Below are 13,729 nucleotides of genomic sequence, written 5' to 3' on the forward strand. Positions count from 1 at the left end.
AAAATCTGAAATGTAAATAGCTAAAGTACGTGATATTTGAGAACTGCTCCAGAATCATCAGGCAGGTCAGGGTGAGGTGCAGATGAAAAACCCCGGTCAGGGCCTGGCTGGGGTGGCTCAGTGGACAGAGTGCGGCCTGCAAACTGAAAGGTCACCGCCGGCTGATTCCCAGTCGGGGCACAAGCTGGGTTTCGGGCCAGGTCCCCAGGTGGGGGGAATGCGAGATGCAACCGATCAATGTCTCTCTCACGCATCGATGTTACTCTCCCTCTCTCTCCCATCCTTCCCCTCTCTCTAAAAATAAATAAATAAAATCTTTTTAAAAAAAGGAAAAAACTCTGGTCGCGACAGGTAACTGCTGAAAGTGGTACTGAGATGTGGGGAAACCATTAGAATGTAGGTGAACCTGTCCTTGACACAAAGGTTTTAAACATTTTACAGAAGGAAATGTGACCGAGTCATAACAGCAAAGAATTATGAATCACTCACCCTGTGGCTCCAGCTACTAAATCCAAACATGTCCCCTGCCTCTAATGACTGTAACAGTACTCAAGGCAACAGTGTCCATCATGACATGATGACGGCAGCCCTCTGCTGAGGTGTGCGTCACACACGCACACCGACTCACTCCGCCCAGCTGCCCCAGGAGGCAGCAAGGACCCTTCTCCTGCTCCAGATGTGGGGACCAACGCAGAGACACCCGGGGCTCAGGGCCTGACCCAGCGTCGCAGAGGAGACTCTCCTGCAGCTGGGAGAGGCCGGACGTGAAGCTGAGGGCCCCAGCCCTTGCCCGAGCACTGGGCTCTCATTCCCATCCAGTAACAAAGGCTCCTGCAATGCAATGATCACATCTCAGCATAAACTTTTGCTGAAATTAAACCACCAGCCACTCCACAGAAGCCTGAAATGGTAACGGCAACAGATGACACAGATTTTGGGCCCACGGAGGCGTAAGGGTCACAGAATCTGTCAGGGTGCATGGAGTAGACAGTCCTCCTGGAAAGGTCGTGCAGCCAGCCCCAGTACCCCCACCCTTAGTGGGAGGGGTGCCCTCCCCCGACTCCCCCCTCTCCAGGTGCAGCAAAGGAGGCTGGCGCAGAATGACATCAGCATCCTTCCCATCCTTGTCCTGGGCCTGCAGAAACCATCTCCCTTCTGTGGCCTCAGCAGGAACCTGGCTCTAAGCAGGGAAGCCTGGAAAAGTTTCTGAAAGGTGGGGGGTGGGGGGTGGGGGCGGTGAGGGAAACGGAAATTGAGGGTGTAAAAGAGGGACAGAGACAGGGAGAAAGAAAGAAGGGGGGCATGCTGGGGGGACGGGACAGTGACAGAGGCTGCACTGCCAGGGACAAAAGGGGCTCAGTGGCTGCCTTGTCCATAAGGTGGGAATAATGTCATATCTTCCTACAGTGTGGCTGTGGGGTGACATGACTTCATCATGCCAATCAGAAGCCTAGAAAACTGTCCCAAACATCACAAAAGGGCGTACATACATGATGTCATGTCTGTAGGTCAGTGGTGCACACCCCTGTGCTGTAGCTATCATCCCAGCTCAGAGTCACCGAGGTCCCCCAGAGAGCGTGAAGAAAAACCACCAACGCTCAGGCCCCACAGCCAGAGATGTGGATTCTAACGGTCTGAGCCCCTACAGAGGCCCCACCAGGTGACTTTCATGTGTAGCCGAGGGTGAGCACGGGGCTAGGGGAGTATGGGGGCTGGACACATCGTCCTGGCCCTGAGCCCCTGGAGGGGGTGGGTGTAAAGTGAGAAGGACGGATGAGGCAGGCAGGGGAGGGCTAGGGAGGGGCAGGGAGGGACAGGGTCAGTGCCCAAGAGGTCCCTCTCTGCCTGCTCACCCTCCCCCACTTTAGGCCACCGGGAGTCTGGGGCCTGCTAAGGAATGCCAGGAATGAAGCCAGGCCTGGCACAGCCATCTCCGGGTCCCCTCCCCCTTGAACCAACTCCCAGGAGCCCATCCTCAGTCCAGTCCAGTCCCGTCCAGCCAGCTGCTGCCCCTGAGAAGGCCTCAGCCACTGCCCAGTCCTCCCCGCCTGCACACTTACTCCCAGCCCTCACTTGGGAGCACCAGTCCTGAACTGCCTCCCTCCCCTCTTGGGTCCCCGACAACTCAAATGCTGGACCACAGGCCCCATCACGGCACCCCCTTCACAATGCACTTTTCAGTGGTGGAATGAGCAACCCTGGCAACAGGCAAGGGGAGGGCAGAGCTTATCACCTGCTCTGGACCTGCTCTGGCCGGTGGGGCAGCCTGAGATGGCTTCCCAGAGCCAAGTGACCTTCAGGCCAAGACCCAAAGGATGAGCGCAGTGAGTGCTCGAAACAAAGGCCAGTCGGGCCTTAGTGCGGCCAGCAAGGAGCAGGAGGCAGGCCTGTGGCCCAGAGGAGGGGCTGGGCCCTGGCCTCCTCCCTGGGAGGCAGGAGCTGTGGAAGGGTTCCAGGCAGGAGGGGACCCACTCTAACCCCCACAGCACCTGCTGCCCCCCCACCCCCCCACAGGCATGGAGAAGCGCAGCTGGCCCACTGCAGGGTGCTGGGCCATTCCCAGTCCCGCCTGGCTCCTTCTGGCCACGCTATGAGGAGACCCCACCAGAGCTGCTTCCCACATCCCTGAGTCTGTTCCCAGATAATTAAACTGTAAGCTGATTAGTCAAGAAAAACCTTTAATTAGCCCTTGAAATCATTCGGGAAAATTACAACCTCCTCTGCGGGCGCTGTGCCTGCCCCCTGCCAGGGCCCAGGGTGGTGCCAGGGAGGAAGCAGAGGATGGGGGAGGCGGGCCCTGCGCTGCTGTGAGAGCCTCGCCCCGCAAGGCCCAACGAAGGGAGCAAGGTGCCTGGTGGGGGGGGGGGAGGGCACAGGCCCCCTGCCACGTCATGAAGAGCTGGGAATAAATCCAACAAGAGCTGGGCAAGGACTACGATGGAAAACTATGGCAGTTTTCTGAGAGACATCAGAGAAGACGTAGGGAGAGACCACGTTCAATGTCATGTCTGTGTATGTGACAGAGGCTTGTCTCATACTTAAAGGAAATTACAAAAAGCCAAGCATGGCCAAGACAAGTGGGAGGGCCTGTTCTCCAATGATCAAGACTTACTACACAGACAGAAATTGGGACAGGGACAGGAAAACGGCGCAGGAGGAGGGAAGTGAGCCCCAGAAACAGGCCCACTCACACGGAGACGTGACTTATGACTGGGCCATGGAGAAGAGGGGTCCATTTTTAACAAACAGGGATCCAGGTGGAAAATATAAAACTGGATGCCCACCTCACACATGCACCCCCCCCCCCAGTTCCGGAACAAATAGACCAGATGTGAAAAGCAGAACCATAAAACTATAAAGGAAATGAGTGACAATTTTGACTATGTTAAAATTAAGCACTTTTGCTCAACAAAAGACAATTTTTACAAAGTAAAAAGGCAAACCTCAGACTGGGAGAAGATAGTGCAACATTTTAGAAACCAGGTCCTCCCCCAGAATCTAGGATCAACGCAAAGAGATAGGAAACAAACAGGCAGACCGCCCGGGGAAACAGGCGCAGGCCGTGAACAGCCCCTCACAGCAGAGGCGCTCCAGGCGCTGGAGGACCCTGTGGAGGGAGAGGTGCTCCACCCGACCGGCCACCAGGGAAATGTGAGTCAGCGCCAGGAGGAGAGGCCACCCCATCGGCTCAGGACAGGCCTGCAGGATGGGCCATGGGTTCCACGGCTGGAGCCACCTTCCAGGGTTCCAGGAAGGGCTGGGCAGCAGTGTGGGAGCACTGTGTGGACCACTGGGCGGGGCACATGCAAACCCTCAATCGGCTTACCCAATTAATCAATCAGCCTAATGAATAACGTCTCCCTGGGCCCAAGACTATTTCAAGCCTTTTCCTGCCTCCAGGCAGGGGTGCCTCAGAAGGCCAAGAGTCCAAGACACAGGCTCCAAAATGGGTGGCAGCTTGGTCTGTGCATCCACCAGTGTGTCCCTGAGGGCCACTAAGGGCCAGGCACTCCAGCGTGTTCGTGGGAAGAGAGGGAAGCAATCGCCTTCAGGGTACCAAGCCAGGCCCTGGGGAAGTGTGTTAGGAGAACTTCCGAGATGCCCGGGGACACCCAGAGCAGCCTCAGCCCTAGAGAGAAAGAACCTGGGACGTGGAGAGGCCAGAGTGGCTGTCAACAGCTGAACCCAGACCACCTCAAAACCTGACACTGACGCTAGTCCTCCGTCAGTTCCTCAAGTGCCCCTGCGCTCTCCCGCCCGGAGCCCTGCACAGGCAGCCCCCTCAGCCCTGGGGGGCGTACTGCCCCCTAAGCTAACTGGGAGTGCCACTTCCTCCTCGGGAAGCCTGCCCTCTACTCCTCACCTAGGGAGGACCCCCGTCCTACATTCCGGCAATGACACTCACTGCTCACTACAGCTCATTCATTCCTTCCCTCCGCTACTCACTCACTCATCCCTTCAGTCAGTCGGCCAGCGCTCACTGGGTGACTGCTACACCTCGTGCTCTGAGGATCCAGCAAAGGGACACAGTGAGCTAAGTTATGGGCATGGGGAACAACACACCAGGAGAACCACAAATCATAATGTAATATAGTGTAAGTAGCAACGAGGAGTGAAAATCAACAGAGGAGGTGGTGGGGGGGGGGGGTGAGGGAGAGGGACAGGTCAGAGAGAGCAGCAAGAACAAAAGGCCCTGAGATAGGACCCAGCCTGGAATGTCCTCTGAATGGCAATGGTGAGCTGTACCATTCGGGCAGAAAAGCCGGCCCGAATCTTGCGGGGCCGTGGCGGCTTTTTGTGAGATGAAGCCACAGGAGGGTCCCCAGCAGGAAAGGGTCATGTCCTGCCCCAGGCTCCCTCTGGCTTCTGCGGGGACTGACAGTGGAGAAGGGAAGAGTGAGGAGGCTGGTCGGAGATGAGGGTGGCTTGAATTGGGGGTGATGATGAAAAAGCATGAAAGGTACCAGGTTCCCGTCCAAAGGCAGAGCAACAGGCTTCCCTGACCCAGTGGATGTGGAGGGAGGGAAAGGATAGGGGGAGCCGGGACGGTACCGGATCCTTGGCTCCATCCAGAGAGCGAAGGGGGCGCCTGCTACCAGACAGGGTCCCTGGGGGAGAGGGGCGGGTTACGTGTCTCTGTGTGGCTCTTGTCCAGGTCTGTGTACATGCCAGACCGAGCTCGGTAAGAGAGCCTGCTGTGTTCGGTTCTGGGCCTCGTGGCCCCAGCTCAGGGCTCATAGAGGAGTGAGCACTTGACCCTATTGGTAGGGTGGTTAAGAGTGGGCAGGAAAAAATAACACAACGGAACTCATCTCTGTGATAACAAGTGCAAGTTACTTCTGCAGAAGAACGGAATATAAAATGTTTCAAAGTCAATTAAAAAATCTGGCAAACCCAGTGTTGGTGAGGATGGGAAGCAGCTGCCGGGCATGTGCACAGACACGAGCACCCTGGAAAGACGCGGGGCGGCCTTCACTGAAGGTGACAACACCCTGCCCTCGGACCCAAGCAATGCACCTACCTTGCCCGAGTTCCCTGGAGAAACACGTGCACACACCCACCGTAGGTGCATTCAAAGAGGACATTCGCACTAGCACGGCAGGAGACAGAGAACGAAGTTACAGTTCGTTCACATCATAGCATATCACACAGTAAGGAGGGTGAACGAACGGCCAATATGGTGACCATGTGGACAAAGGGTGAGAGAAGGCAGACACAAGCAAGGCCATGCAAAGATCCCATTAATGTGAAGTTCAAACGCAGGCAAGGCGCCACTCTAAAATTCAGGGATGCACATCTGGTAAAAGCTACCAGAGAAGCAGAGACACGGTGACCCCCCAGATCAGGGGAGTGAGCACTACCGGGGTCGTGGTCAAGAGGGTGATGGGGGCTTCCGAGCTCTCTGCCTTCGCCCTGGCGTGGGGACGTGTCTGCTCCCCTTATTGTCTAGCAACCTGACCTGTGCACTTAGCCACTTTTCTGTGTGTGTACATGGCATTTCAGAGTCAAGTAACCTGGGGCTGTGGGAGTGCGGGGGAAGCGTGCGTGGGGCAGTGGAGGCCCCTACGGGCAGCAGAGGAGGGGTCCCTAGGGAGAGAGGGGGCCGAACTCCCCGGGGGGATCCTCGCCTGGGGGCCGATACACAAAGAGCCCTGTCCCCCTGCAGTGCCCTACTTTTCCCCCAAGCCCAGCACTGACTGAGGAGGGAAAGGCAGAGGGAGGGAAGGAGGGAGGGGAGGAGACCCAGGACAGGAGGCCACTTCCCTGGTGTGGGAGTGGCTGAAACCAGACTGGGGAAGCCAGCCGAAACCACAGCACAAAGCCGCTTTATCAGGAGTTTCCAAGGGCTTTATCAGGAGTTTCCAAGCTGGGGCACCTGGGGAGAAAGGAGGGAGGGCCGAAGAGGAAAGCATGTGGGACTCTACCAGGTCACCCCACCTGTCAAGGTGCTCTCCTTCAACGCTCTGCTGCAGCCTGCCCGGACTGAGGACACAGCAGAGGCAGCGGGGAGGGGGAGGGAGAGCTTCCTCATCCCTCAGGCTTAGCCGGGCAGGGCGGAGGTGCTGTGCCCTAGTGGCTGGAGCCAGAGTGGGCAGCCTGCAGCCAAATCCCAGCCCCGCTGGCTCTGGGACCCCAGACAAGTCGCACAGGTTCTCAATTTCCTCCACGATAAAAGCGGAATAGTAACACCTACAACTTGGGGGTGCTGGGAAGATCCAAAAAGTTAGTTTACCAAAAGCACTCAGCACTTTCTGTGAATACTAACAATGTAGAGTAATACAGATACTAATGCTAGCAGGTAACCATCTTTGGGCACTTGCTGTGCATTCTGCGTGATGATTATGCATTTATAACGTCAAGACAGCCTATGAGGAGATGCCATTAATGTCCCATTTTACAGATGAGGACACCGAGGCACAGAGAGGCTAAGTGACTTGTCGGGGACCACACAGCCATTAGTGGCGAAACCGGCTCTGGAGTCGGCGTACTCCACCGCGTCAGACAGGTCAGGAGCACCAAATTGGAGCCAGGGGAGCCAGGTAAGCCTGGGTTTGAGCCCTGGATCTGCCAGTCATTTGCTGTGGGGTTGCCAGCCTACGCTTCAGTTTCCACTTCTTAGGGAAGGTAAAAGTGTCATGAATGGACAGCTCCCGGAAAAGGAAGCCCAGGTGGCGTTCGACAAACACAAAGATGCTCCACTGTACTCATAGTAAAATCAGAGCTACAACAAGGGTGTTGGGTACCTACCTGAGAGGTCATGTCTAAAGCATCAGGTAACACCTTGTCCGCATGGCCAGCACGTGAGGAAACCACCGTGCCCCCAGCCCTAGGGGTGGGGCGTGTAAACGGGCACACGTGCCCGGGCACCACCAGTGCGCTCTGGGAGCACACACCTCGGCCCCCCAGCCCAAGTCCAGAGGCGAACCCTCAGCTGCACTCACAGGCACGTGCAGCCCGGTTCAGCGGAGGGAAAGCCTGAAGGCCCTGAATGGCCATCCTCGGGGACACGTGCATGCCACAGAACGTGACACAGCCACAGCAAGCACGAGGAAGCACTCTGTGCTGACACAGAATTTAAGAGTGAAAGTGCAAGGGGGCAGGACAGACTGCAAACATGGAAAGGGGAACGCCAGCCAGGGTGGGCAAGGGATGCCCTCGTCACTGTATACCCTTCTGTGCCGTGCTCAGTGTTTCACTGATTATTTAGGATAGGTAATACCTGCATGAGGAGCAAAAAACGTGCCTTCTTAAAACTGAAATGCAGGAAAAGAGAAATGAGGTTAATAACACCTCTTCCTCAGGGTCCGCGGGCGGTGCCACCGTGACGACGGCCATCAGGCATGCACCCAGCGCCCAGTAAGCTGGGCTAGTGCAGTGTCACTAGAGGCTGAGAGCAGGTGAGGAGGTGGCTGCGGTCCAGAAGACACTTTCACCAGCTCACTGCGTGTCAGGCAATGTGCCAGGCACTTCACAGTCTGATCTCCTCCAACCCTCCAACAGGTTACGAACACCCCTCCCTTGGGGTCCCCAGCTGGGGAAAGGGCGATCAGGCCAGGGCCCATGAGGCTCTGGCAGAGAAGTTGCCATTGCCCCTGAGGATGGCAGCAGAGAACGTTGCACCCTAGGGAAGGTGAGGGCAGGGCCAGAGGGGGCCCCATGAGACAGGCTGCGGTGAGGGGTGGCTTCTGCTGCATCTGCCACCACTGGCTCCCCTGGACTTAGGAAAGCTCCCTTTCTGACCCTCCCGGCCCCCCCAACAACCCTTCCTGTGGGCCAAGGCAGCTGGCAGACAATGAGTCCCAGCCCCCGGATGGGTGGCTGGGGCGGGAAGGGTCCCATTTCCCTAACTGTGCCTTGGAAGGAGACTTGCTTCCTGCTGGCTGCATCTGTGGCCACCCGGCTCAGCTGATGGGAGAAACAGCTGCTGGGGACACCCCAAGCGGCGTCTGGCCAGGAAGTCTGGTTCACTCTGAGCCAGCAGGACAAGGAGATGTGAGGCAACAGACCAAAAAGGGAAGGGGTTTGTGGGGGGCCCTAAGGGAGGTAGGGACCCAGTGTCCAGAAACTACTCAGGCTGAATAGGCCCCAGGGAGCTCCCATCTAAAGAGCAGCCTGGGGAAGAACCAACTGAACAGGAAGTGACCTTGTCTTATTAAAACCACTTCCAAATCACTGGCGGTGACTGTAAAAAGCAGTGACTCTGGAGCCTGAAGGTGTGAAGTTCAAATCCTGCCTCTGCCACTTGCCTGCTGGGTGACTTTAAACAAGTCACAGACCTCTCTGGGTCTCTGTTTCCTCATCTCTAAAATGGGGATAATAACAGTGCACCCTTACCTTGTAGGTCATGAAAATCAAAGAAGTTACTGGGGGTAAAGTACTCACACGCTTGGCCAGCACACAGGACCCTCCTCCACCACGGCCACCCTCGTCCTATCCACCCTCTTCTGCTGGACTATCGCAGTGGCCTCCCCTCAGGTCTCCCTGCCGGCTGCCCCCGAGATCTGTCCCCAACACAGCAGCCTGAGCAGTCTTTGTAACAGGAAGCCAAATATCGCATAAAGCCCTCCAATGACTCCCCCTCCCACACAGACAGAAATCCACTCCCTCTCCTCAGCCTGAGGCCTGCCCCCCCCCTCCTCCACCTGCCACATCCTCCCCACCTCCCTGGCCTCGCTGCCGGCTCGGTCGTGCTGGCCTCCCTGATGGCACTTGACCATCCCAAACTAACCTGGACCTCAGGGCCTTTGCACTCTCAGTGCTCACTCCCCGTCCTATTCTTTCTCTCTTCTTTTTAGGCCTGGCTTGCTCTCACTGACCAGATGCCTCCTCCAGAAAGTCCTCAGTGACTCCCCAGGCTGGCTGGGTCAGGCGCCTCTTCCGGATTCCTACGGACCCTGTGCCTCCCACAGCCCAGTCATGACCACTCTGGGCTGTCATTGTCTGAGGACAGTCTGTGCCCCTCACTGTACTATAGGACGATGGGTCAGGGCCTGTGGTTTCACTGGTCACCCCTGAGACCAGTGGTGAGATGCACGAGAGTTTGACACGGCTTTGCCCCTCCCCTTCCCAGCTGCACCTCCTGCCCCTGCCTCCTTCCTGAGGAGGTTCAAATCAGTATAATCTCCTTCCCCAACTATGGCCCTGGGAGAAGCCCCCGAAGGAGACCTGGGTCAAAGTTGCAGCCACTGTCCTGGATGCCCTAGAAAGCAAAGGTCAAAGCCCTCTGGGGCTCAGCTATGTGGGTCCCATGAACCATCTGCCCAGCTGTTCTCCAGCAGCCTCCACTGTCATAAAACCTACCATCTCATGGCTGAGTACATCATTTCAGGAAGGGCCACAAACTTGCCCAAAACAGGACGCAGAGCAAAGGCAACCTTCAAGTCCAGTCGGGAAGCCCACTGGTACAAGCACTTAGGAAAGCTGTTTGGAAGGTCCAGTGAGACACCTGCCCAAGAGAGACTCTAGCCATGGTGTACAAGGAAACACCTTCTAGAAGGTTCACTGCAGCGCTGTCTGTTCCAGTCCCAATGGGAAACCACCTAAATGGCCAGCAAAAGGCGAACAGAACTCCTGCGCGGCAAAATCGCCAAAGGAAACACCTGGCAGCAAGGAAACGAATGCCTGTCCTAGACCCACAGGTCCACACAGACGTACCGAAGCCCTCGCGCTGAGCGGGAGAAGCCGAGTGTTTATCCTGACCCCACTTACATAGTCTGTTAACTGTCAAACAGTGGTGGCCGACCCTGCCGGCCCCACCCCAGACCAAGAACCCGCGTCAGAATCTCTATGGTGGGCCCGGGCAACAGCGGTTCTGAAAGCTCCCTAGGTAACTGCAATACGCAGCAGTGTGCAGCCAGGGTTGAAGCTTTAGCATTTGTCAAGGACAGCAAAGGTGTGGACGCCTGCAGAGAAACGCTGCGCACCGAACTCCAGTTCAGAAGCTGCCCCTGGCAGAGAGGACGGGGGGGGGGGGGGGGGGGCNGGTGGGGGGGGGGGGGGGGGGTAGGGCAGAGCGATGGAGCCTTTAACTGGATCCACTGCATGTTCTGTCCTGGGCTGACGCCGGCAATGCAGGTATTTGGTGTACTGGAAGCTCTACTTTTTCTGACAGTCTGAAATATATCCTAAGGAACAAAACGGGCACATAAAAAATTTCTTGACCACCCTGGTCAGGTGGCTCAGTTGGTTGGAGTGTCATCCCATACATCCCAAAAGGCTGCAGGTTCAATCCCCAGTCAGGGCACATATCCAGGTTGTACAAGGGTGGGGTCGGGGGGAGTGGGCAACCAATCAATGTTTCTGTTTTCTCCCTTCCTCTCTAAAATCAATAATAATAATATATTATCAGGTAAGGATTAAAAGATAATAAAAATTAATAAAAAGAAATCTCTTGCCCAAGGTCGCATAGCTGTAAGCGGCAGGGCAGGTACCAGAACAATGCCAAGCCCCACCACTCCTTCCCTGTGCTGAGCCCTGAGGTGCTGAGTGAGGCTGTACCACAAAGGCCCGAGACTGGGCTGGCCTCACAAGGTTGCCTGGAGGGTGCACCCACTCAGCGATGCTGCCAGAGCTAGGGGTAGAGGAGCCTGGCCTCACAAGGTTGCCTGGAGGGTGCACCCACTCAGCGATGCTGCCAGAGCTAGGGGTAGAGGAGCTGCCCGAGAAAGCCAGGAGGCAAGTGGAAGAGACCCCTTCACCATCTGAGGCCCTCCCTAGGCAGCAGGAGCAGCAGCAGCAGCAAGACTAATGAATACACAGCACCTACTGCATGCCAGGCCTTGGGTCAAAGCACTGTACACTGTGCATCCTCACAGCAATTCTGTGAGGTAGCCACTATCATGCCCATTTTGCAGACGAGGAAACTGAGGTCCAGAAAAGTTAAGCAACCTGCCCATGGTCACACAACCTGAGACTGACGGGTCAGAACCGCTCCCAATACTGCTTCGCAGCTCCACAGACACGCGAAGCTACTCATCTACCCCTCCTCCATCCCCCTCCAAGGCCAGCCACCCTAGTGGTCTCACACAGGCTACATGTGACCTAGAAGCCTCCAACTCTGTACCCATCCCCTGACCTCCCCTCACAAACAGGACTTTCCCTCTGCCTGGCTGACTTTTCCTTCTGCTGATTCCCATCCCTCCTACTCATCCTTCAGAACTTATCCAGGGGGGCTGCCCAGGGCCACAATCTCCAGCCCAGGCTGGGGCCAGGATATGGGCCCTCTCCTGGTTCACTGAACACATCCTCTCAGATTATGTCACCGCTGGTGGAGATGTAGCCATGTATCACCCACTGGGGGGTCGGGGTTCAGTCTGCTCCCACCAGGGGACACTTGAGAGCCCTTGCAGGCCAGGGGCTCCATATGTCTTGTCCACTGCTGTGGTCCCAGCACCCAGCACAGTGCGGAACATTCAACCCTCAGTAACTGAGCATCCTCTGCCAGGCAGCGCTGCAGGTGGGGATTCAGGGAAGGAGTGACATAGGCAACTCCCACCCAATAAAGGGCTCTCATTCTAGTGGGAGGGGATGACAACCAACCAGTTAAGGACAGAGAGAGGGCTGGGAAGAAAGCACCTGTGAAAGAAAGAGTGTCAGGGGAGGGAGGACTAGTGGTCCTGGTAGGGCTTAGAGTGACAAATGAATGAGAGGGGCAGGGTGGGGAGTCAAGGCACAGGGAACGGGAAGGTCAAAGACCTGAAGGGAGGCATGAGCCTGCAGAGTTGAAGAACAGCAAAGAGGCCAGGGTGGTTGCTACCAGGGCAAGGGGAGAACAGTAGGAAATTAGGTGGGGTAGATGGAGGATCCGATGAGAGCTTGAGGTTTTTAGCACAGAGAACACCAACTCTGTACAGGGTACCACCCAAGGACATCTTCCCCAGCCAGAAGTCCATCAGACACACTTGAACTCTGGGCCACCCACAAACACCCCATCCCATAGGCCCAGGGGAACCTCTCCTCCCAGATCACACCCTTCCATGGAGGCCAAACAGACAATCCTTTTCTGCTCAGGGAGTGGCCTGGCCTTGCCCAGTCGCCCGCTTCCAGAAACAGACCTTCTGCAGTCTACAGTGCAGTGAGCAGGGGTAGGAGCTCTGGAATTCAGACCCAGCCTGGAATCTGTCTCTGAACCTCCCTTTTTCTGTCTGCGAAGTGTATCTGGTACGCACTTCACAAGAGAGGAATATAGTAAGTCCAGGCACAGGGCTAGGCCTTGTTAAATATTAACAAATACTATGATTATTTAAGAGGCAGTAGACTGTAGAAGCTGGGGCCCAGAACTTCAGAGTTCAAATCCGAGTGCACAACTTCCTCATCAGGTAACCCTGGACAAGTCACTGAGCCTTAGTAATGGCACTAACCCCATAAGGTTGTAGTCAGGATTCAACACCTGAAGCGTTCAAGTTCTTTACCAGTGCTGCTATTTTCATTATTCGTGGGAGGGGCTCCACTCTCCCCCAACAGGAAGCCCCCTCGACCTCTCTCTTGGATGACTCGTCCCTCCTCCCCAGCAACAAGTCCCACTTGGGTTTTAACTTTTCACCCTTGGGAACACGATCTGTCCTGCAATCAGAGCCTGATCTCTGTCCCCTTTGGCCACTCCTCACCTTTGATCTCATAGAAGATGCCCCCCAACCTACATCTCATTCATCTGCTCCGCTGGCTGCTGCATTTATCTTCCCACCCGCCGCCCCCATGGTTGTTACCCCTGAACCCCTGAGGAGCACCCTCTCCTCAAATTATTTTGACCCTCGTTTTTGACACTCGCCCCAGCCTCCTCTAACGCGGCCCCACTTCAAATTTTCAAACATTGCGCTCTCATAGGCCACGCCCCCTTTGTTGGTTTGACCTTTGACCTCCATACCTTTCTCCCCCCCACAGCGCCGACCCCAGACCCCCGCCACGACCTTTCCTACTATGAGTGAACTTTGACCCCGGCGGCCCCGCCCCCTACGTGCGTTAACCCTCTCCCACAGCCATCACTCAGCCCACTCCAACCCCCTAGCTAGACCGCTTATCCTACCGGCTCGGTGCCACAGTCAGTCGCGGCCTAGCTGCTCGGATCGGAATCCCGCGTCCTCGCGTCTCCCTCAGCTCTCCTGCACCGCCGCCACCGCAGCCACTGCCGCCGCCATGTTGCATACCCAACGAACATCCGGGGCTTCCCCGCCCCCCATCACCGCCCACCAGTCCCCATAGCAACAGGGCGGACCGGATTGGGGGCAGGGCC

The 13,729-nt window shown here is 56.5% G+C and overlaps 1 protein-coding gene across 2 annotated transcripts in view; it reads right to left on the bottom strand.

The window, feature by feature from the left end:
• The window catches only part of PAK4 (p21 (RAC1) activated kinase 4), a 44,573-nt gene extending 30,909 nt beyond the window's left edge, over positions 1 to 13,664 (bottom strand). For both annotated transcript variants that reach the window (XM_037030729.1, XM_037030725.1), the window contains exon 1: positions 13,523 to 13,664. The gene's annotated coding sequence lies outside the window, so the exon portion shown is untranslated. The remainder of the gene's footprint in view (positions 1 to 13,522) is intronic.
• Between the last annotated feature and the right edge of the window lie 65 nt (positions 13,665 to 13,729).

This window comes from Sturnira hondurensis, unplaced genomic scaffold, assembly GCF_014824575.4.
Source record: "Sturnira hondurensis isolate 20B ecotype Veracruz unplaced genomic scaffold, ASM1482457v3 Scaffold0020884, whole genome shotgun sequence".
In the NCBI taxonomy this organism is placed as follows: domain Eukaryota; kingdom Metazoa; phylum Chordata; class Mammalia; order Chiroptera; family Phyllostomidae; genus Sturnira; species Sturnira hondurensis.